This window comes from Macaca fascicularis, chromosome 18 (assembly GCF_037993035.2).
Source record: "Macaca fascicularis isolate 582-1 chromosome 18, T2T-MFA8v1.1".
NCBI classification, from domain to species: Eukaryota; Metazoa; Chordata; class Mammalia; order Primates; family Cercopithecidae; genus Macaca; species Macaca fascicularis.
Genome location: NC_088392.1, coordinates 46783668 through 46810514, shown reverse-complemented (window position 1 = coordinate 46810514; position 26847 = coordinate 46783668). Strand labels below are relative to the sequence as shown.

Sequence of the window (26847 nt, the reverse complement as noted above, 5' to 3'; positions counted from 1 at the left end):
TGAATAGATAACCTCTGAAGTTCTGATGAACTATAAAATATGTAATTACATGATTATCTTTAACTGTTCAAAATTAAAATTATTTCAGTTACTTTTATTTTGCCTAATAAATTTATGTTATTGACCACCTTTTTCTCATTACTTTTTTTCTGTAATTCTGTATTCTCCACATTATTTCCAAACCTATGATTTTGTAAAACATTTGTAATATTTCTATTGTAGAGTATTTCCTCATGTGAATTTCCATTATTAGGAAGCAAAAGGAACTCTGAAGCAAAACAACAAACTTATATAAAAATAGTGTATAATAGCTCTTCTCTTTCTTTTTTCCTTACTCTTGCATGTGTGTTTGTTAACAGACTCTCTCCCTGAGCAAACTTTAGGTAAGATCCTAAGCCTTCTTCTCTACTAGGCCTCAAACATGGACCTTGTCCTTGCATTCTGACTGGGTCTGTATAGCCCACTTGTAGTACAAATCCTGCTAAGTCAGTTTAGAGAGAATCCTCCCCTGACATCTGATCACTCTGTCCTACCTTCAACAAGAATCCTGCTAAGTCAGTTTAGCAAGAATCTTCCTCCCCTTGATGTCTCCTCTTACGAATTTTCCATTCATGGGTGTAACTCCTCCCCTCTCACCTTCCTCCTCCCCTGTACCTTGCCTATAAATCTCCACGTGTCCTTTCTGTATTTGGAATTGAGCCTAGTTATATACTGAGGACTCTTTTCCCTTGTGGAAATAGTTCCTGGATTAAATTTATTTTTATTGCTTCAACTAGTGTCCAGCTCTGGTTGTTTGGTTGTTTTTAACAGTGTATACACACTTTAGCAAATGTTCAGGGCAGAGAAGACTCAGTTCCATTCAACAAACATGTAGAATGCACTAGTCTGACCCTGCTGAGAAATGCAAAGAAATGGAAACTGACCCAGTGGAAGAGAATTTCTGTTTTATGCTTTAACAATTGCTTACTTCCTTTCTTTGCATTGACAAAAGAAGTCTCTACATGAAAGTATTACTCAATTTGACAGCCTTGGGCAAATTTTTGAAATGCAAATCAACATTCCTTACAGATAGCCTGAGGAGTTAGAATACTTCAGGTAAACACTGACAGCAACATGTTTATTAAGTGGATATGAAGAAGCATTTGGAAAATGTTTTCCTGAGTTTTAAAATGGCAGTTGTCTCCCTCTCTTTGTTCCTGACTGGTTTGCTCCCAGTTAGAATACAGAGGTCAGAGGCATGGCTTCATGTGAACAATTAGCTATGGGTAGTCAGTCATCTCAATTTCAATAATAGCTTAGTTCAGTACACTTAAAACTAAAATGAAGATATTCCTAATCCACTCAAAACAAATGGATATACAGTTAATTACTAATGTGATTAACAGCCTCAACATCCATCTTATGATAGTCAATTATTTACGCTAAAATCTCACAGATGTCTTTGCATCCCTTCCCTCTCATATCCTCCATACAAACATAAATTTTAAGTTTTCACTCCAACAAATTTTTCAAACATCTGGATTCTGCTATTACTCTAGTTCAGAATCTTATATTTCTTTTGAAAATCTCTATTGTATTAGACTAAAAACTGTTTCCTCCATAATTATTTTATTTTCTTTACATTAGCTCTTTCCCAATGGTACCATCATCATCATTAAAAAAATTATGTCACTCACATGTCAGCTGCTATTAAAATAAAGAACATAATCTTCAACATGATATGCTAATATATGTGGTCTTTCGTGAACCACATTCATCTTTCCTTTTAGTCTGAACTTATACCACTGCCCAAACAGCTACTAGCCTTGTTCTCAGACTTAGTGTGCTACTTTCCATCCATGAGAATGCGTTTATCCTATGATATAAAAATGACCTTTGCCATCTTCATTTTGATATCAGAATGATGAAGACTCACTCCTTGCCAAAACTTCAGTCAGGCTTCTCAGAACCCTCTTCTCACCTACACCTAAACTTTTGTACTTCCATATTCATCTTTTCATAACCCAGATTCAGCAAAAATACTGCTAAATCAGTTTAGAGAGTATCCCTTACCTTTGATATCTGATCATTCTCAATACCTGATCAAATTCTTCATCCCCACCACTCCTCAAGAAATATTTTATTTCCCTGCCTTCAGCAAGAATCTCATTAAATTTGACCAGAATCGCCCCTTCTGGATATTTCTTAGTAATTTTTCCATCCACTGACCCCAATCCTGCTTCTTGGCTATACATCTGCCTTAGTGCTTGCTGTATTTGGAACTAAGACCAGTTCTACATGCAGTTCTTCTTTATCCTTTGCCATAGTTCCTGAATAAAATCTGTTCTTACCAATTTAACTACTCTCTGGCTCTGAAATTCTTTAATAATGTTAATAATGATTGATATCTCTACCAAATGTCACACCATTCTATCCACACATTTAAACGTTCCTCTACCAGGTATCAGTACATGACACTCATGGAAGCTATCAAGAAGCAACAGAACGAACTGTTATGGGCTAAGTTAATTGCTATGCAATTGGGAAGGAATTATGGAGCCTGAAGAAGTTTTGAACAAATTTAAGAAAAAAGATGTGAAAGCATTTTAATAATAGAAATATTTAGATATAGACTTGAGAAACAGACAGCCAACATCAGAAATAAATGAATCAGTCAAGGACTTACCTGTTACAGTTATTTATAAGAACACCTAGGCCAGGAGCAGTGACTCACGCCTGTAATCCTAGCACTTTGGAAGGCCAAGGCGGGTGGATCACCTGAGGTCAGAAGTCAAGAACAGCCTGGCCAACATGGCGAAATGCCATCTCTACTAAAAATACAAAAATTAGCCGGGCGTGGTGGCGCATGCTTGTAATCCCAACTACTCCGGAGACTGAGGCAGAAAATCACTTGAACCTGGGAGGTGGAGGTTGCAGTGAGCCGAGATTGTGCCACTGCACTCCAGCCTGGGTGACTCCATCCTGGAGCCAGACTCCATTCCCCACTACCCGCCCCCAAACCCCCACCCTGCAAAAAACAAACAAACAAACAACAACCAAAAAAACCCCAGCATATATTTAGATGATGGAATTTGTGCTGTAATGGAAACCTGCTGCTTGTTGTATAATTGAAAAAAGCCCTTTACGTGTGGAATCTTCTGACCCACAGCTGAGACAGACAGAATCAAAGTAAAAGGAGCCAGCTGAGCTTTGTTTCAGAACTCAAAGGATAATTTCAGAAAGATTGATTTGTATAAGTTTCTTCTGTGTTTTACAAAGTGGATCCCCTATGGGACATCTAACAGGCATTTCCATTTGGGGGAGATAATTTGTAAAAAAACAATTTTTGAAAAATCTCTCCTAACTACCTATCAAGCTCAACCTATTATCACACTGGAGAGAATCTGCTATCAGTCAGACTGGAGATTAAATTTTATTTCATTTTATGTTACACAGTTTTACCTCCTCAAAAAATTGGCATTCTATTATTCCTTGCTAAAGAGCAACTTCATAAGAAACTCAAACTCATAATTCTATCCTTTTTTCAGATATTTTAATTGTATTGACTTTATAATATCTTAATACATTGGTTCTAAAAATCTAATAACAATGGTCTATCTTTTACTCCCAAAACATTCGTTTATATACACACAAGAACACAATATTGAGAAATGAGTAACGATCAACCAGTCCCAAGTGAGAACAGTTGTCCTAGAAAATACCAGCATAAGTCAGAAATCAATATTTTGATCAGAATGTTACTGTATAAGTGAATAATTGAACTGTGAATTGTGGCTTTTATTATTAAAAAGCTTCCCTTATGTCATTTAATTATTTTTATTGTTTTGGTCTGATCAAAGTTATAATCACTGCCTTAACTTTGTTTCAATTTTGGGGGTTTATTCCTAATTTTTCTTTGAATTTACAATTGTAAATCACTGTGTTTCAAGGGGTTTTTGGTATACTATAGTGCTGGATTTTTTTGTACCAATTTAAAATTTGTTTTCTTTTAATAGGCAAGTTAAGTCCATTCACATTCTTGTACTCATGTTCTTATTCTTGTTTTAGTCTAGGTTTAAAATTGAATATAATAAATCTTCATCATTACCTATTTTTTTCCAAAATTTTCCCAATCTTCTCTTGATTGGATGGAGGAATACATATATATATATATATATATATGTAATTAATGGGTACAATATTTCCAGTGTTCTTGCCTATTTAAAACTATTTTTCTATAGCCTTGATACTTACAAGACAACTTAGCTGGATATAAAATACCTGTCCTGCACTTTTCTTTTTTCTTTTTTTTTTTTTTTTTTTTTTTTTTTTTTTGAGACGGAGTCTTGCTCTGTAGCCCGGGCTGGAGTGCAGTGGCCGGATCTCAGCTCACTGCAAGCTCCGCCTCCCGGGTTTACGCCATTCTCCTGCCTCAGCCTCCGGAGTAGCTGGGACTACAGGCGCCCGCCACCTCGCCCGGCTAGTTTTTTGTATTTTTAGTAGAGACGGGGTTTCACCGTGTTAGCCAGGATGGTCTCGATCTCCTGACCTCGTGATCCGCCCGTCTCGGCCTCCCAAAGTGCTGGGATTACAGGCTTGAGCCACCGCGCCCGGCTGTCCTGCACTTTTCTAAACCATATTAACTGTTTGATCTGTTTTCCTGGAGATACTAAGGATTCTTTTTTCCTTATAGTCCACTAGTTTTACTAAGTTATGTCTTGAAATTAATAGTTTCAGGCCAGGCATGGTGTTTCATGCCTGTAATCCCAACACTTTGGGAGGCCGAGGCAGGCGGATCATGGGTTCAGGAGATCGAGACCATCATGGCTAACATGGTGAAACCCCGGTCTCTACTAAAACTACAAAAAATTAGCTAGGTGTGGTGGCAGGTGCCTGTAGTCCCAGCTACTCGGGAGGCTGAGGCAGGAGAATGGCATGAACCCGGGAGGTGGAGCTTACAGTGAGCCAAGATTGCGCCACTGCACTCCAGCCTGGGTGACAGAGCGAGACTCCATCTCAAAAAAAGAAAAAAAAAATAGTCTCAGATTTTTTTTTTCAGGTACAAGTGGGTCTTTTCAATAAGTAAATATATATTTTCTTTAATTTCTAGAACTTTTCATTAATTTTTTTTTACATGTTGTTTTTATTCTTCAAGGATTTGACTTTTTATACTGTTGAATATTTTTTGCCTGGTTTTCATTTCTACCAGATTTTCTCTGACTCTTTAGACCTTGTAAAAATTATTATTAATCACATATTCATTCTCCTGATTGTTTCCCTGCTCTTCAAATGTCTCATTTTTCATTCTAAGCTATTCTCCCAAGAGTACCCTGTGATTTGTCCATTATTTCTGAGATGATTTTGTCTTTTCCTACAATTTCTTTTTTCTCAGTATATATCTTCTTTAAGTTATTTCTGTTTCTTAGTTTTTGAATTTCTGATTCTGTGTTTAAATTCATTTACACAATATTATTTGAGGATATTTAATTCAGTTAAGCTTCTTGTAGTACATGTCAATGCTCTGTTAAATTTTGGAGGAGAGTATTTATTAGCTTAAAACAGTTGATTCACTCTTCTTTTTTCTTCTTAGGGTAGTTTTGTATCATGTTTGTTTCACCTTTTTTTCTCTGTTCTTATGCGTTACATATTCAGTTATTACATCAAGGGTGTTGTCTTCTGTCAGGTTAGTACAGTGCAGGGTTTTTATTTTTATTTTTTTTCAAATTATGTAACATTGACAGGTGGTGGGGATCATAGAAGTAATTGTCTTATCTTGTTTCTCTTTCTTTTCAACAGAATCTTTAGTTTTATTCACTACCTTCCTACCTTTTCCTTCACTGCCACATCTTGAAGGTGAATACCTCTTTTCTAATTATTTCCATCTCCCTGAGAAGCAGATTGTCAGTTCTGGTTCTGCTTACTGTCAAGCACATTATCACCTCTGTGAAACCTAAAGTTCCAGACTAATTTTCAGTATTTTGGCAATTAGAGTTGTATGGCTTTCTTTCGAAAAATGATTTTACCTATATTTCATTTGAGTACTTGACTTTCCTTTCCTCTTTTTCTCAATCTTTTAAGTCTTCCCTCTGTCCATCCTCTACAACCCCAACCTTGTAATGGCACCAGAATTTCTGTTGACTTTTTTTTTTTTTTTTTTTTTTTTGAGACTGCATTTCGCTCTTGTTGGCCAGGCTGGAGTGCAATGGTGCAATCTCAGCTCACTGCAGCCTCCACCTCCCAGGTTCAAGAGATTCTCCTTCCTCAGCGTCCCGAGTAGCTGGGATTACAGGAATGTGCCATCACGCCCAGCTAATTTTGTATTTTTTATACAGATGGGGTTTCTCCATGTTGGTCAGGCTGGTCACGAACTCCTGACCTCAGGTGATCCACCCTCCTCGGCCTCCCAAAGTGCTGGGATTATAGGCATGAGCCACCGCACCTGATCTCTGTTTTACTTTTCTACCTAGAGGTAATTTGGCATTCATAGTGTAGATCACATGTGATTTAATTGTACTTCTTGTTGGTATTTTGGCTTTGTGGAAGGATATAGGGAGAAATTCAGATTTAAGAGGCCAACTATATTCTCCTACTCATTTCTCACTGACCAGTAAATCCTTATGTGTAAGCTAGAGCCCACAAAATTCTTGTAAGTATAGATCTTCAAAACTTGATGCTGAAAATGAGCAATTAATTTTTTTCATGGAGAATTTATGTCAAATATGACCTAAACACAATATATTTAGTTTCTGTTCTTATCTATGCATCAAATTACTTCAATTAGATGACTAGAATTTATTTGTCTAAAAAGGCCGAGAGAGAAGCGTAAGAAAGACTGTCACTGGATCGCAATTCGGTCATGACCACTGAGAATAAGAAAAATCATACTGTCCGTTCCAAAAGATTTTAAAGTTCACCTATGAAACACCTATTGAGCACCTACTGTGTGCTAGATAATGACAATACCAAATTAATAGGTGGAACCCTTCAAATATAGTGAATTCTAGATGTGTTTTAGACCTCCTGAATCAGAAAATTAAGCTGCTTGCATATGTGAGTGTGAGTAGGGGAGAGATTGATGGAAATAGGTGCCCTGGTATAAGTAGAATGTATAAGAACACATTTCCTAGCTTTGTCTTACAAAGCATTTATTTATTTATTTATTTATTTATTTATTTATTTATTTATTGAGACGGAGTCTCGCTCTGCCACCCAGGCTGGAGTGCAACGGCCGGATCTCAGCTCACTGCAAGCTCCGCCTCCCGGGTTCACGCCATTCTCCTGCCTCAGCCTCCCGAGTAGCTGGGACTACAGGCGCCCGCCACCTCGCCCGGCTAGTTTTTTGTATTTTTTAGTAGAGACGGGTTTTCACCGTGTTAGCCAGGATGGTCTCGATTTCCTGACCTCGTGATCCGCCCGTCTCGGCCTCCCAAAGTGCTGGGATTACAGGCTTGAGCCACCGCGCCTGGCTACAAAGCATTTATTAGTGCAAAAGGCAAATAGATGAACAAAGCTTTTGGTATCTTTGCTGCAATTATTTTTCACTCTTGTCAAATGCAACCTAAAGGAGGTTGGAAGATGACGGTTCTGTTCCATGTAGTCTTTCCCAGATCCTCTCATCAGGTGGTCTCCCACCCCTCAGAACTTCAAGGCCTCCTCTGAGTTCCTTATGACAACTTGGCAGAAAAGTGAAGTAAGAGAATTCACAGAGACTGGCATGACAGAATGTTAAGGAGAAAAAGTGCCATAAATATTGTACCTTACTATATCCACAGTCTATTATCAAAACTCAGTTACTTGGCTCCTCCTAACTACTATGAGGCTGGGGTGCATGTTAGGAAGAAAAGAAAATATGTTTGGTGAACACATAGCAGGCTTCAGCATAAGGGGGAAAAGGATATTTAAAGGAAAGGTGGAAATGTCAAATGAAGGAAAATGAAATGTTATACTTTCCCCTCAAAAAGAAAAATCATTTTCTGAAAAACTAACTTTGGCCTTAATGTTACTCTGTATCTTACTAGCTTCTATAAGGAATGCTTCTAAATTATCTGAATAAATTATCTGAGATATCTTTTAATTTTTGATGAATATTACCAGAAATTATTATAAAAAACCATACTTTTAAAATTTTTTGTAGGGTGCAACAACTTACATGCTAGAAATATATGCATAATTGTATTTATTGCTTTTAAAATTAATTATCTAGATAGGAGTACATCTGAAATAATATGTGATGCATTTTTTCAGGTTTACTATGTGCTTATCATAAAAATATCTGGGAAAAGAAATAACAATAGGAGGTTTTTTCTACTGTATGCACATAAATGCTTCTTTGAAAGTTGGTTAGTGGCTTTATGGATACAAAGAAAGTGAAGAGTGTATATGAGTAGAGAAGACATTGGATTAGAATACTTGCAATCTTAATAAAAGTAATTAGGGGTGAAAATAAAGAATGCTTAGTAGACTCAATAGCCCTTTGCTTCGACTTCTAATATTATTACAGTTAATTTATTACCCTTGTATATCAATTAAGAATACTATCCTACTGTAGAAATGGACATTACTGAATAGTAAGCTCTGGATACTATTAGGAAGTACCTGATGGATTTCATATCAAAGACCCTTTTTCTTTATTAGTGGCCATATCATTAACATATGTTATGTAAATGTAGTGTTTCTAAGGACTTTATAAAATATTCATTAAGTACATATAATAAATAATGGCCAAATGCATATTAAATGTTCATACAATGGTAGTGGTGAGAGATTAAAAACAATCATTTTTAAAAGCAAACACATTTTGTGTGGACTTCTTTTTTCATGCGCATATTTTTATTTAAATTTCCATTTTATTATTTAGATATTCCCATAATTTACTATTTCATTTTAAAGTTAAATATAAGTCAACTGCTTCTTGCTTTGCATAATTCAGTATTAAATCATCAAATTTACTTCTTTGAAAATCTGAAAATATTATATATCACCCTCCTTGGAATGTCAGTGGTATTTAGCCAGAGGCAGAGACTGTCAGTTATGAAAGAGGAAAATTATAGAAAGGGGTTATTTTCCACAAAATTATATATATATATATATATATATATATATATATATATATATATATATAGCATAAGATCATACAACTCATTATTACTCCTCCAACCCACATCTACTCCTCCAAAAAATACTTGATATTTATGCGAAGTACTAAACTAAAGCAATTTAGAGAATAATACAATCTAAAAACTCAAAGACAGAAGTTGGCAAATCACTGCTTTCCCTTTGAGAATTGATGTCCTGTCAGTGAAATGGGAAAAAGGAGATTGGGAGACAGGTCACTAAGATTTAGCCCCATTTCTCTTGGTTTTTGGGACCTTGAAAAAATTACTCAAATTCTCTGACTTAATTTTCTCATCTGAAAAATGAGAGGAGGGAAGAGAGATAACTTAAAACCACCTCCAAATTAAGCATTCTGCAATGCGTCTTTCTTCATTTCATTGTTACTATTGTCATCATTCCTTCCTCGTCTATTTAGAATCTGGTTATTTCTCTTGTACTCCAATCCTCTATTTTAGTCATTCTGTTTCCGTCACATTGACCTTCAGAGTTTGTCATACCTTTCAGTAACCCCCTTTCCCAAGGAGCGTCTTTGGTGGTGCTTCTACCTGTGCCTGGAGAACTCTCCTCCAGATACCTGCATGGCTTGCTCTATACTTCTTTCAGATTATTACTCACTTGGGCCTCCTCTGGGAGGTGTTCTCTCATTACTGAATTTAAATCGAAACCCATTCCTCCTCCTTGGAACTCCCTATGTTCCCTTGCTGGCATTCATTCATTCAAAAATACTGTGTGTCAGACAATGTTTAGATAGTTGGGATATATCAGTGGACAAAACAGATGAAGACCCTTGTCTTCTAAAGGTTTACATTTGAGAAGAGGATGGGGAGTTGTGCAGGAGGACAGCAGTGAAAATACACACACATTTCCTTACACAGTAATAATATGTTTAATGGTGACAACAGCAACAAAAAATAAAATTATGATAGCATTATTTTAAAAATAAACATTTAGTATGGTAGTTGGGATAAAATTCTATGGTAAAATTAAATAAATAGACCATTTTCAACAAGAATAAGAACCATGTACCATTTTCCACTATTAAATAACTTGTTCATATAGTTTATAAAAGTATAATAATGAGTATTAAATTATTATCTTTTATGTCCCAATAGATACATTTACAAGAAATTATAGGATTTTTATTGAAGACATCATTATTTAAAATAAGGCAGAAGTTATGTCTTTTAAAATTTTAAATTTAGGATAATATTTTATATATCAATTTAAAATTATTTAAGTTTGATTTATAATCTTACAAAATTCCTTGAAGGAACAATTTAACAAAATTGTTTTGAGAGTCATGCAGTAATGTGGTCAGGTTACAGAGCTATATCAAGGAATCAAATTGATTGGGCCATAGGACCCCAAAGCCAGACTCTTTCCGTTGTGCTAATTGGTTTTCATTAATTCTTTCCTCTTACCTGAAAATTTATGCACCATGTGGGCCATTGATATTTGTCGACTAATAACATACACGTACACTAAATGTTTATTTTTGAATGAATAAATAAATGCATCTAAAATTAACTTTTGACTCAAAGTCAAATTAAGGTAAAAGCAGGGAGAGAGGACTGGGCCTGGTCGCTCATGCTTGTAAACCACCACTTTAGGAGGCCGAGGCGGGCAGATCACCTGAGGTCAGGAGTTCAAGACCAGCCTGACCAACATAGAGAAACCCCATCTCTATTAAAAATACAAAATTAGCTGGGCGTGGTGGCACATGTCTGTAACCCCAGCTACTTGGGAAGCTGAGGTAGGAGAATTACTTCAACCAGGGAGGCGGAGGTAGCAGGGAGCTGAGATAGCTGAGATAGCGTCATTGCACTACAGCCTGGGCAACAAGAGCAAAACTCCATCTCAAAAATAAATAAATAAATAAATAAATAAATAAATAAATAAAAGATAAATAAAAGAAAGCAGGGAGAGTCTTCTTTTATTTTCCCCTCAGCACACATATTTACAAACATTTTGTAAATTGCATTGAGTTGAAGGTCAGAAATAGCACTATAAAAGTCCATAGCACAGGATCATTCGCAAGGAGGATATGTCCAGAGGAAGCATGGCAGAATAGCACCCAACACTCAGGCAGTCACGCTGCTGAGCACGGAGAATAAGACTGAGATAACCACCAACCTGGAATGGCCCCAACCAGGAGTGATAGGATCTTTTTAAAGACAAGGTAAAAGGGAGGTACTAAGAATAGTAAAATAGGGTCTTTGTGGGGTTTGGTAAAGATCTCCTAATTCTCTTTGCAGCTTTTAATACTGACAATGTTGATCTTCCGTACTGAAATAATGTTGAATCAGAAATTGGGTAAGAGGTATCCCGATCCCTCTTTAATGACAGCTTTCATTTTTTTCTAATTAATGCATTTCTAAAATGAAAGAGGTTCTCCTCTGTTTTCTCTAGGGATACTACAGGTTCTAAGTTTCTATAAAATTAACATTTAAAAAGGGGTATTCAGCACTGGTGGTTTGGTGCTTTCCAAATCAAAAGCATAATTCCACATATTTATATTAGGGTAATGAAGCTCATTAATGCAGGCTAATACCAAACCTACACTTCCCAGGGTGAGAATTTCTGAACCAATTCTTTTCTTAGAACAAATCCATCACAGTTCAATGGTGGGAAGGGAATCTGACATTGTGGTTTAATGTATTTAGTCATAAGACATTTACTGAAGGGCTGGTATGTCTACGTTTCTATGGGTCCTGTGTGGTTATAGGATATGGACAATCAAGAAGAAAAGGACTGAGATTTGGGGGTTGAGGGATAGATTAGAAAATAGCATCATTTGGTTGGGGGAATGGTGTTCAACTGAGCAGCTGGATGGGAGCAGCACCTTTTGCAAGTCTTCATTTCCCTGAGTGTTTTTCCTTTATGGAATGTTCCCCTTTGCTTTCTTGACATTTCTCCACAAACTCACTGCTAATGGAAAGAAATTGTGCTTTCCAGGACTTTAAAAACTCTATTCATCTTCACTGACTGATTTTCAAGGATGATTGATGAGAAACAAAAAAGCAAAGAATATTAAAACTAAATGTCATTACTTGCTACGTGCTGACAGTTTATTTTGAACTTAAACGAAGAAGAAAAATAGACATTTTCACTAATATTTTCTCAAGTATTTTATCATTTAGGATAAACCTCATCTCCTCAGGTAAATAAAATACCTAAGGAGTATTTCAATATGCAGTGCCCTGCATACCTGTGCATACAACTCTCTGTGTAGTGCCATTCTTATAGCATAATAACTAATGGAGACAATTACTGGAGTCTCATCTACATGAATAGGTGGTAGTGACTACAGACAATTCCAAAGCATTCGCATTTTAAAATGTGTATAATTTGCCATAGGAATTATCATAGATGTTAATATCTAATCCATATGAGAATTAATATTGTTATCATTTGCCATAATAAGAATTTACTCTGTCTTGACACGCTGATCCTGCAGTGAAAACATTTTTTGACATTTTAGATAATCATGTTTGTAACTAATAGACACCAACATATACCTGGGGCTGAAGGTTTTACTTTCATTGGTTTAGAAGATTATCAAAGTATTAAGGCACCCATGATTTAAGTGTTGCTGTAATATCTGCATACATCCTAAGCATTTTCTTTTGTTTGATAAATCTCTATCCTACTTGTAATAATTTTGTAAAAACACTTTGAGAATAGATCATAGAATAGTCAACTGCCTACCTTATCAGAAGGGCACTGGAGGGCACAAATAATATTTTTACCTCACCTCTAATATCTTTTTACCTCCTGCCTGGATCTTCCCATTTTGTGCCTTGTACCATGAATGTGTTTGGCTTCCTAGACTCTTTTCATAAGACATCATTAGCTTCCATCAGCTTCCACAGTACTTTATGAAAAAAACTGAAAATGGAGGATGGACCATATCCTGAATAAAAGGCATACTCTTTTATGGCCTTATCCGGATCATATGTATTTAAATTAATCATGGTAATAATAATAATAATAATGGTGATAATCTTTATAATATTATATTTTCACAGTGTTCTTTTGGTTTACGTATTATTTTAACCATATTTTTCTTTTCACAGCATATGTGAAATGACATCAATCTAAAGGCAATGGCTGGGTCTCAGATGCAAGACAGGCAGTCCTGATAGGCTGGAATGATGAGACAAACCCAGAAAGATAAAATGTAACAGAATCATGCAAAAATCTTGTATTTTAGTCAATAATCAATGTGACAATTACAAAACTACAAGAATGAGTCAGTGCTGGTATGACATCTGTTCAAATGAAAAAAAGACGTGGAGGTTAGGATCAGATCTACATAATTATCTGACAAAAACATAAAATTCGAAGGATTTGCACAGTTTTAGAGCAGATTGTGACCACATTATTAATTTTCAACATAACTTGTTGGTCCACTGGGCTAGATTTGTTATGGTGACACGAACACATCCACTGACTAGATCAGTCCCTGGACTGGATTTTATCTTGCCTCATAGTAAACATGCTTTGGCTCCACACAGTATCCTGAGATGAGCTCTGCCTAAAGCTGGGCTGCTTCTGCTGCCTTCTAGTCATCTGAGAGGCAGAGGCCTTGGCTCCCTAGAGACTGGGAACGTGGTGTCTGGCAGACAACACAGGGTCTTCAGCAGTCAACATTTACAGAATTGAATCATGCCTATTCTCCCTAGGGCAGTGATTCTTAGAATATGGTCAAATAACCCTTAGGGTCTGAGAGGCTCTTTCATAGGGTAAATGAGGTTCTCTCTTTTCCCACTTGTCTGTATAAAACCAGCTTTCCTTATGTACTCAACCAAAACAACATACTTTAGCATATTGAACACAGAAACAGATAGACAAATGCAATTATTTTTTAAGCTATGCATCCATGGAGAATTTAAAACAAAACTTCAGTTTTAATTTATAGTATGGTAGATATCAGTAAAAATAATTCACATAAACAAAGCTCTTCAGGGTGCTCAGTAATTTTTGAGTGTTTAGTGTGATCCTCAGATCAAAAAGTTTGAGTGCCACCGATCTAAGGCAAAACTTCACCCTTCCAAATAAAAAAAAAAAACTATAATTATTCATACATCAAGTAATAAATATTTCAAAAGCCTATAATCGAAGATGACACAATATGAAAGCATACTTGGACAAGTTGTCTATATGACTCCAGATCATTTCTTTTTTCTCATTTCCTTTTATTTTTCTACCATTTCTCCTTTCTCAATGTCATATATTCATGGCTATTGTGCTTATATGTCTCCCTTTTTTCTTATAATCTTTCGGTTTTTCACTCATTTTGTCCTTCTTGCCATATCCAACTATTTCTCTCAACACTCTTTCTCCCTTTCTAGAACTTGCTGTCAGTTTTTGTTTTTCCACTTCACCACTATCTTACCTGTGCATAATATCAAATTATAGAATTAAAAATTAATGCTGTGCTTAATCAATAAAGTTTTAGTAAATTTCCACCAAATCACTCCCTCTACTCTCATCCCAAGACAGTTAACATTAAAATTTTGGTGACTAAAAACCAAAACAACACCAAAAATAAATTTATAAGTTATACTTAAATGTAATGCTTTCATTTTTCTACAGATATGCTTTTTAATATTCTTAGGAAAATATAAAGAGAAAATAAAGTTAAAATAAAATAAAATTATTATATTTATAAACTAACATATGAGGAGTCTACAAATGAGAAGAGTGAGCAAAACGTGAAGAAAAGGGGAGAAGCTGCTTTGAAAAGGTCTGAAGCCAGGGGCTCAGAAAGATGGAACATACCAGGGAGCCATGCAATGGAGCATGGTTAGAAAATTTGGGACAATTTAATAACAGATGTCAAATTTAAAGTTTTGCTTGCTTTGTGGTGAAATTATACTCCTTTGTTTCTCCTCTTTAATAAATTATATGACACAAAAATATGAGGGGAGTTCTACTGTTTAAACCCATCATGGAGTGGAGGCTGACTGGTCAAAGAGGAGGGCAGCCTTGGAAGCTGAGAGCAAAAGTTGAAGCACATGAGGCCAATGAAATGGCTGCAGGTGTGGGCTGACTCAGGGATAACCCATAGGGATCTGCGATCTATCAAATTTGGAATCACTAAAGATACAAAGAAGGTATACTGTCACAATGTATGTTATGCTGGGACTTGAACCATTCCATTGAGACCTTTTCTGACTTTTAAGCCAGTGCCTTTAACAACCTTTTATTATATGATTGTATTATATGGGTTCACTAAATTCAAAGCTAACTGATGTCAGGCTCCTGTTTCTTTTGTATATCTATAACAATAATGTTAGTGTTAAACATGACATTAAGTGTAGCATGTATTCATTGAAAATTGGTGACTGGCTCACTGCTGATATAAATTAATGCATCAAATATTTTAAAAACCAATAATTCCAAGAATTAAATATTTAGGTTGTGAGATTACATGAAACTGTCAGTCTGGGAAAATGGCTAAGGAAACAAGTTCTATAAGTTGAAGACATTTCCTGGATACTTATACATTATGTGACTTTAGGAGAGTTATTAAGTAATTAGTTATGTTTCTTAGTTGCCTCATCTGAAATGTAGGGTTAATAATAATACCCACTATGGGGTTGTTATGAAAAGTAAGTGAAACAATATATGTAAACAACTTAAACTAGTGACCAGACAATTGTAAGCTCTTGGTAAACATTTATTGAGATTTACTTTTAAACTGTTTTATTTGGAATGATTCAAACGATTTGTTTTTTTCAATGTTTCATCGTGGTCTCAGGGTCTATCTGGCTAAAATATGATGTTTTTTATAAAACCACAGCTCACATATGTTCATATGATGTTGTCCCATCTGTTTGAAATATTACATTTCAATCAACTGTTGTTTCGCTTTAATGAATATACCTTGTTTGATGTTCCTTATATTATCACAGGAATGCCAGTTGTTCATTTTTCTGTTGTTTAATTAATGAATTAGTAGAGAAGAGAATATAACCAATAATCTGGTTTCTAAAATTGTTTCAATCACACGTTAGACTGAATTGAAAAACAGTTTGAATCTAGAGTAGTCACTTCACTTATTACTTGGTTAGGGTTGTTTCTGTCTTCTTAATACATACATTGTAGCATCAATAGCATGGCACTCCAACTCTCTGGAGCAAAAGTTAAGTGAATTATGGAGAGAAAACTGGCAAACCAGCATGGACAGACATGATGATAGTGAATCTTGGCTTGTGAAATTCCAAAGACAGCCTGTAGTTCCCTTTCATAAACAATGGCACAGTAAGAACTTCCAGGAAGTTGTCCAGGGTTTGATAGAAAGATCATTGAGCAGCTAAATTCTCATAACATCAAATGCTAGTTCATTAAATTAATTCAGACAAGTCACAATGACAGCTCTAGCTCAATTTCTTTACTTCTAAATCGCAAGCGCTGTACTAGAAATGTTCTTTTTATTTTCTGTACATTTAATCAACAAACAACTGCACTACAGCTAGGTCCTCGGTAAGTTTTAGGGACACAGAGGTAAAAGGGGTAAATTCTATCTTCAAGGAACTCACAACAGAATAAAGGATAAAAATTAAAAAGATAATTACATCATTGTGCACTAAATGTTATGATAGTTAATTGCAGGTTCTAATTTAGGCAAAGAAGAGGGAATGCACTCTAACCTTGGGGAGAATTATTTCTCTGAGAAGGCAGGGCATCCTGAATCTTGAATAGTGAATATGTATTAATAGTTAATGATACACATGGGTAAGCAATAGAGGAGACTTACAGGCAAAGGAAATAGCATCTGCCGAAGTTCCAAAGGCTCAGGCAACAAGCGGTATTCGGGCATTTCTGCTAATTCAGTATAGATGGAGCTCAGAGTGAATGTAAGGTGTACAGCTTGCAGATGGAGGCTGGAGAGAAAATCTAAAGTCATATCTCCAAGGGCCCATTGTGTCATTAAACATTTTAAACTTTCTTCTGAAAGCAATGGGTAATTGAGAAGGGATTTTTTTTTTTTTTTTACATGAAGGAGACATACTCAGAATTGCTTTTTATTTGTTTGTTTGAGACAGGATCTTGCTCTGTCTCCCAGGATGGAGCACAGTGGCACAATTATGGCTCACCGCAGCCTTGAATTCCCTAAGTGATTCTCCCACCTCAGCCTCTCTAGTAGCTGAGACTGCAAGTGTGCACCACCAGGACTAGCTAATTTTTAATTTTTGTGTGTGTAAGGACTGTATCTTACTATGTTGTCCTAGCTGGTCTCAAAATCCTGGAGTCAAGTGGTCCTACTACCTTGGCCTCCCAAAGCATTACGATTAGAGGTGTCAGCAACCTTGCCCAGCAGAATTGATTATTGAAAATAAAATCTAACAGCAAAAATGAAGGAAACTATATAAATAGACATTTCTGGGGGTAGGAATACCTGTTAGGAATCAGCTGTGTGAAATCTGAATGGGAAAAGGTGAAGGCTACACAGAAGACTCCAGCAGTACAGGCGGTGTGGTGTTATGGCGTTTTGGTAGCAGTACAGGCGGTGTGGTGTTATGGCGTTTTGGTAGCAGTACAGGCGGTGTGGTATTATGGTGTTTTGGTAGCAGTACAGGCGGTGTGGTGTTATGGCGTTTTGGTAGCAGTACAGGCGGTGTGGTGTTATGGTGTTTTGGTAGCAGTACAGGCGGTGTGGTGTTATGACGTTTTGGTATATATTGATTTGCGTCCAGGGTTCCTGGTTCATAACTCCCACAGTAATGTTGGTTTTAGTCTTTTGTTACCATGTTGGATGTATTGGGCCTCAGGGGCAGGCCTCAGGAAACAGAATCCCCTTCTGTCCTCCATCTGCCCCAAAGTAGGACTCTAATCTCTCCTGCCTTTCTGATTATGGGTTTTAAGACCCTCCCCAGAGAGGATCCTGCCCAATACCTGAGGGAAGCAATGCTAACATTGTGAAGCTTCCATGAAAAACCCAAGAGGACAGGGTTTGAGGAGCTCAGGACAGCTGAACACATGGAATTTCCTGGAGGACAGCACTCCCAGGGAGGGCACTGAAGCTCCACGCCCCTTCCCCTATACTTTACCCTGCGTGTCTCATCATCTGTATCCTTTTGAAATATCCTTTTTAATAAACTGGTGAACATAAGTAAGTGTTTCCCTGAGTTCTCGGAGCCACCCCAGCAAATTAATCCAACCTAAAAGGTGCTAGTGAGAACCCCAACGTGAAGCCAGTTGGTCAGAATTTCTAGAAGCTTGGACTTAACAACTAGAGTCTGGCGTGGCCGGGGGGAATATTGGGGGCTGGGACTCCAACCTGCAGGATCTGACACTATCTCCAAGTAGAGAGTGTCACACTTGACTTAGAGGAGACCCAGTTCACTACTTGATGGGTGGGAAAACAAACAACAACAACAAAACACTTATTTGGCCACAGAAGTCTTCTGTGTTAATGATTGCTGTTGTGGTGCCATGAAAGTAGAGGAAAAATTCAGTTAAAGGGGAGAGATTTTTCCATTACAGATAGGAAGTTTTGTAATAGAATGAATAGATATTACAGAAGAGAACTTGGAGGAATTGGAGGCTGATCAAATAGATGAGGTATGAAAGATAGTTATTTTTTTCTGAGTGGATGGGACGGTGACCTTTGCTAAGGGAACACAGAATAGTAACAGGTTGAACAAGATAAAAAATTTCCATACAGGAGAGGTTCACTTTAAGGTGCCTGTGGGCTTATAATGAAAGACATTCATAAATTGGACATATATGTCTAGAGATCGGGAGATGATCCCTCAAATCTTTTCATATACTATAACTTAAATTTATTGAAAAAATTAACTATGAAAACATTTTTAGTGTTAACTGCCTGCTAGCCATTGGTCTAAATCTAAATAATTAAATGAGTGCATATAAAGTACTTGCAATATGCATTGCTCTTGCTTTGAAGTAGCTCATTAACTCAAGAGGGATATAAGCCATGTTGTCTAACTTACCAAATAGAAAATCAAAATGCCAAACAAAATGTTTAACTTTTAACCTTTTAACTTGTTATGGAGACCCCTCAATCAGATCTTCTCAGATAAAATTCCTACTTGTTCAAGTTAGAGGTTCTCTTGGACCCTTTTCCACTCCCTATCTCTCTTGTCTTCCTACCTGAATTTTGGATTATCACAAGCCTGTTCATATCCTGTATAACACAGAGTCAGAGAAAATACCCAGGACTTCACCAAAGTTTTACGAGACATGCCAGACAATAGCTTGCTGAACAATATCACTCCACTCTCATGAACGTATTTTAAGCCTTTACTCCTCTTGCTACCATTGTTCATCTATTCAACGGTGGCTGATAAATAAAGAATGACAACTTATTTTCCTTCTCACAATGTCAACCTTTAATTATGGAATTACTTATGTATATAACTTAAAAAGTTAAATAATACCATTGATATGTGTATAAAAAACCTGAATTTAACTCATTATAAAACTAATGGCTGCTCTGAGAAATTTAATTAGGATTATGTAAAGAATAAAGAGCTATTTACAGGAGTGGATTTATTAATTGGGCTTATATATTTCTATTATTTTATCCAAGGCAGTTTTTAAGATGTAAAATATAATTTGAAAAGAAATGATGAATATTTCCCAACTCTATCTTTTTGAATACTTCATGTGCTTTATCATATAACCTCCCATATAAAACTCTCTAATTCCTATTACATATAGGATCAGTTCCAAACTCCCTAGTTTGAAATTCAGAAAATCTTCCTAATCTGTTAGCCTGAATTTGAACAAAAAAGTCCAGGGGCTGGTAACCTATCAAACTGCTCCTTTCCACACTGTTGACATTGCCCCAGTCATGCCTCTTACCTACTCCTCTTTCTTCTCTATTTAAACTCATAACATTTAGCTCAGTTTCCCTTTCCTAAGAACTTACCTGATCCTCCAAGTCTTTAATGGCATCTGATTATCTTAAGCACTAATTCTCTGCCTTCTCTCACACTCTAATAATATACATAGGTCTGTGACTTCAAGTAGCCTATCAAAGCAAGTGTAGAGAAAGTTGCCAGGAGTGAGCAGGAGATAACTGTTCTATCTTGCCCACCAGAATAGTCATATTTTTTTCAAGTCTTGGAGGCACTTTTTGATAGATACTATTTCATGTGGATAATTAAATGGGGTCCAGAGAGGTTTGAAAACTTGCCAAAGCCCTCTCCACTTTTAATGAGAACCTCTATTTGAATCCAATACTGTCTGGCATATGTTCTTCATCCTCTTACCTATGGCCACATTGTAGGAGTATGGGCTTTGAAGTCAGGGTATTAGGATTTAAATTGCAATGCTCCTCATTTTAGCTGTGTGGATGGGTTTAGGAAATGCTATCTATGCTCTTTGCTGAATAATTTACATACTTACTAGTGGTAAGTTTGTGAGCAAGAACCCTAGACCCTGATACGTAAGTTGTGCTCACTTCATAAATAGGGAAATTGAAGCACAGGGAATTTAGGAAACTTGTCCAGAGCCATATAATAAGATACACGACTGGATTGCAATCCCAGGCAGTCAGCCCACACTCTGAACTATTATACTTATTATTATGATAGCTTCTATGGAAAGCTATCATAACCCCTTTAAGCAGCAGGCGATTTCTTATGTATAAAATGGGTATAGGATTGTTTCGAGGATTAAATGGGATGATAAGGAAAAACTAAGCATAATGACTGGCACATAAAGGAACTAGATAAATATTTTTTGTTATCTTCATCATTTTATTATACTGTCTGGAGGGCTGGGAGGAAGAGATTCAATATTTTTAACCCACCCAAAAGTGATTCTAAGCATATTTAAATGTTCTACCTTGTATTCATTGATTTGATCATTAAAATGTTAGGTGTTTTAAAAGATGGTGAAGAAAGTAAAGGCACTATCAAATATTGGTAGATACATGGATTAGTAAAATATTATATTTAAATCATAATAAATAATGGAGCATTGTTTTACACTTTCATATACAAAGTAGTTCCTTGTGGAAGAAATTTCCTCTTTAGATCTTATATCCATTTAACAGCAGGAACCAACAGTATAATCTGCTGCAGAATCTAAACACTTGCTTTAATCATACTTGCCTATAATAGAGTCATACAAATGTATTTGGACCCTATCACATCCATTTCTATCATTACCTCCTTAACTAATATCTAAATGCTCCACGGGCAGAGTTCTTGGCAGGATTTGGACACACTGTAACTCTTTGACCATTTGCAATTCCCCACTGAGAGGGGAAATCAGTTTTTTGTTGAAAGTTAGCTTTGCTTTGTCCCCACCTCCAAATTTGATCCAGCCTCTCAGTAAATGTCTGTGACTGTAAGGATGTCAAGGCTAGAGTGTACAGCTCAGTCAGTATCAATATCCCTTCTGACAAAAATGAAGGACCTGAAGGTAAACAGGATTATGATGGCCCCCAGGTGAGGACAGAAAGAATTTCAAGATGAGGTTAAAAGGTGTCTCTTTGAGGCAATATATAAATGTGTTACTAATAAGATTAGGAAGAGTTCTAAATCTCGCAAAGCAGACTAATCTTTAACTCCTAATAGCTAAATTGGACTGTGTCGAGTAACATGTTTAAATAAAAAAAGGGCATAATAATGAAAGGTGGTCTATATGGACTGGAGAATATTAATTGAAGCATAATTACATGCCAGAGGGTTCATTCAGCAATGACTATGAAGGAGACAAATGATATCTGGAAAGTAAGTATTTTAACAATTAGACAGACAGATTTAGGATACGCCGAGTAAAATTTTCCATAGCTCTTTTCAATTCATTATATGCTGTTTCATGTCCAAAAACCCATCTGCTTTCCTAGTCTGTTTTATTGATACCTTGATAATAGAAAGATTTCTTGAAATAGCAGAAAATAAGGTGATTCACCAAAAAAGAACTCTTATTGTAAATTGGCCATTCTGCTTCTTAAATTGTTGAAATTTGATCAGAATGAATTAGTCACACAGATTTTCTTACTCCCATGATGCGTTCATAAAAGTTTGTTTGTGAACCTGCAAAACCAAGAAGAAGTTCTGAACCTGTAGAGATGCCCTCATGGTGATATATGTGGTTTTCAATCTGCTGATTGTTTTCATCTACACTGGAGTTTTCAAATATAGCTGTGCTTTGGATTCACCTTGGTTTCTATTAAATGCATCAATTCATGGGTGACCCTTCAGGCTTGTGGAAGTAGCTAGGGCCTGATACACTGTTATTTAAAAAGCTTTTGAGCTGATCCTGGTGTTATATTTTCTATGCTTTCTGAAAATATGGCCATAGAATAAGGCCCTATTCATGAGAGAAGAGAAACCTGATAAATCAGGGATTGCTTCTCAGTTATGTATATAAATAACAATCTCAAAAAAATTGAGAACTAGCCATATTCTTACAAAGAAAAGCTGTGTAAGCAGCATAATTCTCTCAGAGCTCCCCATGGGGTCTCCTCCAGAGACCTGGCCTCTGGGAGAGCTTGATGGATGTCTGGTGATGAAAACAATGATGAAATGGCACTAAGACACTAAGATGGAAATTATAGTTGTGGGTGCTTGACAACTCTGTATCAAAAGCTGAATTAGAGCCAGATTAGTTAAGACAATCTCTCAACTTCAAGTAGATCTACCCCTAAATCAAAAGAGGGTGCCCATGATATCCTTCAAGTTATCCAGAAAAGAGTCAAAAATGATTAAATAAAATAGATTCATCATTATCCACAAAAGGGAGGATTCATACTACATTTTTGGTAGCTCCTTTAGTAACTCCTGAACACAAAGACAAAAGGAATTCTTCACTGTGTTTGGAAAAAAATATGTCATTTAAAATATAACACAAAGATAAAATCCATAGGTGTAGCATTAAATAAATGACATTATTTAGAACCAAGGATGGTACTGGAGGTTTTTGCACATGTTGTTGGTCTAGGAGAAAAGGATGTGGATTCCAAGGAACATAAAACTTCTGAGGTATACCATGGGTCTAGTAGGCAAGGATGTGACTGCAGAGAAGTAAGCTAAATGAGCCAGGGAAGACAGGTACCCTGGTGTTGGCAGGCAGGACTTTAAGGTTATAGGTTAGCAATAGCAACCTAAAAATTATAATTTTATAAAGGTGAATTCCACACCTAAGTCCTCAGTTTTTCTCTGAATTTTATTGGCTTCCATAGTGTGTGTGGATGATCTACACGAGAAGGTTTATGTAGAGTCCAGTCCTCTTTGCAAAAGTAAGAAACAAGTGAGGGCATATAAATAATATGCCTAGATCTGCTCTTACTGGACAAGCAAAAATTGTCTCTTATTATTGCACATGCAGAAGCCTAACCTTACCAGGAGATTTTTGCACAATACTATATTTAATATTTAATAATACAAATTAGTATTTACACTTTAAAAAGTCACTGATAAAAACAAAGTCCAAGGTATTGGAGTCACCAGTGCTCTCTGGAAAGCTAGGCCAACACAGTGAAACTCATCAATACTACAGCACACTGAATCTAAAAAAAACGATGAAAGTAATATTCCATCCAAGATTGTGCAGACACTGTCATCAAAACTAATAAACATTTATTGTAAAAGATTATTGGGAAGCTTCCTGGAGCTGTTTTCTCCTAGGGAAATATGAATTTACAGGAACTATGGTTTAAAGGAAATTCTATCACCCATCATATTTTAGGCTGAGAAATGACCAATAGGGTACAGTGTAAGTGGTGGCACTTATGAAACAGGAAGTCAGCACTTGACAGCCATTTTATTACACCTTGAACATATTGAAGAAATAAATCATAAAGGTCATAAAGAATTTGGGCTTTTGAAATCTGGGCTTGGGAGCAAGAGCCCAAAGTCTATGGAGATTACGGATATGTATTCTAGGCACTGTACACATTTGAGTTGCTCCAGGCATTAGTAAGGTCCTGGCAGTCAAGCATCCCCGGGGCTTCACCGGGGAGGAATGAGCAGGACGATAGCTTTAGACTTAACAGAACTGCCACGATCTTTGAATTGCCCTCAGCAAACAAAGCAAACTGCCTGCTTCCTTACTCTTGCCCCGATACTTCAAATTTCCACAACAAACATTGATTTAATTATAATTATGGGATTTTGCTTTTCCCTGGTGTGAGTTCTGGAAAAAATAAAATTCCTTGTTCTTGTTCTGATGATGAAGGGTACATAAGCAAGTCTAACCATTCAGCGGGCTGGAGGTGGGGGGGAAGTATATAAATGTAGGTTGCCAGAGGAGACTATTTGTAGATATCGTACATTGAGTTATATATTTCTTTAGGCAGGAGGACTAGCTCACAGTATGAAATGCTTATTCATATTTGTTATATCCAAGTTTTCTTTTTCCATGCCTTCTCTTGTCCTATAATGTATTGTTCTAATCAGCAGACCTATTTTCTGCCCTCTTTGAAACCACGATCTTACTTATTGTTTGAGTTAAATCACAGAAGCCTCTAGCCCTTGGCTTTCTCAAAGTGAAGCACTATATATAAAATGAGTTACTGCAAATAAGACAAGGGCCAGTGCCATAAACCTGTCAACCTCATCTCCAGGATTTTCATTCCAAATAGCACTACGTACTTTCTTAAGATTACTTCGCTTTGAAAAAGGACAAGCTTCCATTAAAGTTAGGCATCTGTGAATCTCATGTTTCAATACATTCCCAATAACACAAAGGAACTGGGAATATTAAACATGGATCATGCATGCACATGCATTAAACTGGCATTCAATATTTAGTTACCATGAGAAGCAGGTGGCATTTAGTGTGGGTTTAAGAGTAGGGGTATAGCACCTTACAGTTTTCCATACTCCACCCAGGAACATCAAATAATTATGGGGCAGCAGATCAATATTTTCTCTGCCAATGCAGCTAATCTTCCAAGTGATTGACACTTTTGTTTTTATTTTTATTTTTTTGTATATCATCTAAGGCAGAACCAGATGTAGCAAAGGGCTTGGGCCAAGAAACCAAAATGAGCTCAGAAGCCAACCATCCTTGGGAGGATTTTGGTGTGTCTTGCCTGGGCAACATATAATAGAATTTTGGACTTTCTGGATCCGTATGAGAAGAGGCAATGTACAGTGAACAAACAAAGCAAACTAGAAATGTATCAGGTAGATTTTAATTTTGGCATAGCATCTGGTAAATGTATTATCTCTAAATTAAAGTGGTAATTAAACTAAGATAGCTGAGTAGTGGCTTAGCAGCCAAGTAATTTGCTGCCATGCTACATGGTTTAGAAGCACAAGTTTGGTTGTAACTTTGTTGATAGTAATGTTGATGTGTCCTTTTTTTATGTATTTCAAATATCAAATGATTAAAATCACTTGAATGTACAGTGATACAAAAATTACCTTTGAATCCATGAAAGGATGATCAACGAAGTGACTGGCATGAGAAGCCCAGGTGTGAATTACTGTTCTCAGACATAAAGATCCTACATTATCTGCTATTCAAGGAATAATCCAGCTTTAGAGTCACCGGGGAGCTTGCAAGAAATGCAGACACTAAAGACTCTGTCCCAGACCTACTAAATTAGATTCTAATTTGAACAAGATAATTCAAAGGTACATTGAAGTTTGAGATGCACTTATATACTACACTCAGAAGATTTGATATGTCCTTGTGTGTGTATGTGAGTGGGCAGGACATATACACAAAAATCATTCATAAATTCACCACACTGTCATTGAAAATTCAAGTCTATAAAAAATAACTGTTTCTCGTCAGATGCAGTGTCTCATGCCTGTAATTCCAGCACTTTGGGAGACCACGGTGGGCAGCTTGCTTGAGCCCAGGAATTTGAGACCAGCCTGGGCAAGATGGCAAAACCCTGTCTCTACAAAAAATGCAAAAATTACCCAGGCATGGTGGTGTGCACCTGTAGTTTCAGCTACTCAGGAGGCTGAGGTGGGAGAATTACTTGAGCCTGGAAGGTCGAGACTGCAGTAAGTTGTAATTGCACCACTGCACTCTAGCCTGAGGGTACAAAGTGAGAACTGTCTCAACAACAAAAAAATAGCTTATTTTTCAATACTTTGAAGCCTTGAGCCTATTACTAATATTGTTCCCTGTCTCCTGGTCCTCAGGAACCACTCATCTCCAATCTTCAACACAGCTGCTCTTCCCTACTGGCCCCACAGCAAAAACAAGCTTGCACGGGGGCCATAGGCTTGAAGAATGCATGGAAATGAAAAGAGGAATGACATGACCATCTTTTTAAGATAGTAGAAGTCACTGTTAGTATTTATTGAGGACATACAATGTGCGAGTCTTTCTTGCAAGGATTTAATATACATCATTTCATTTATCCCCACAATGTCACTATGACATGGGTATAATTATTTATCTGTTTTATGGATGTCAACAGTGAGTTTCAGAAACATTAAATAATTAGCTATGGGCATAAAGCTAACGTAAGGTAGAAGCAGACTTCATTCAAAACCACAATGTTATTCTTGCTTTGGATAGAGTATTCAAATTTTACACTGGTTCAAGCTTGAGTGATATCAGGAGTTAATAGCAGTTATCATAGACAAGATATACATGAGAAATTGGACTAGTGTCGCATAATTAGGTTAGAAATAGGACAGCAAACAGAATGAAAAGTTCACTGATCTCTCTGCCTATCTAAATTAATTCAATTTTTCATCTTGCATACCAAACTTCCAGCACTTATAACTGATGGACATTTATGAAATATCTCCTTTCAAACTTCAGCAAACACTTATTTGATGTAAATTACTT

The 26847-nt window shown here is 36.5% G+C and overlaps 1 protein-coding gene across 6 annotated transcripts in view; it reads right to left on the bottom strand.

Annotated features, from left to right (window-relative positions):
• RIT2 (Ras like without CAAX 2) overlaps positions 1 to 26847 on the bottom strand; it is a 436154-nt gene that overhangs the window by 298053 nt on the left and 111254 nt on the right. The gene's annotated exons all lie outside the window — the stretch shown is intronic.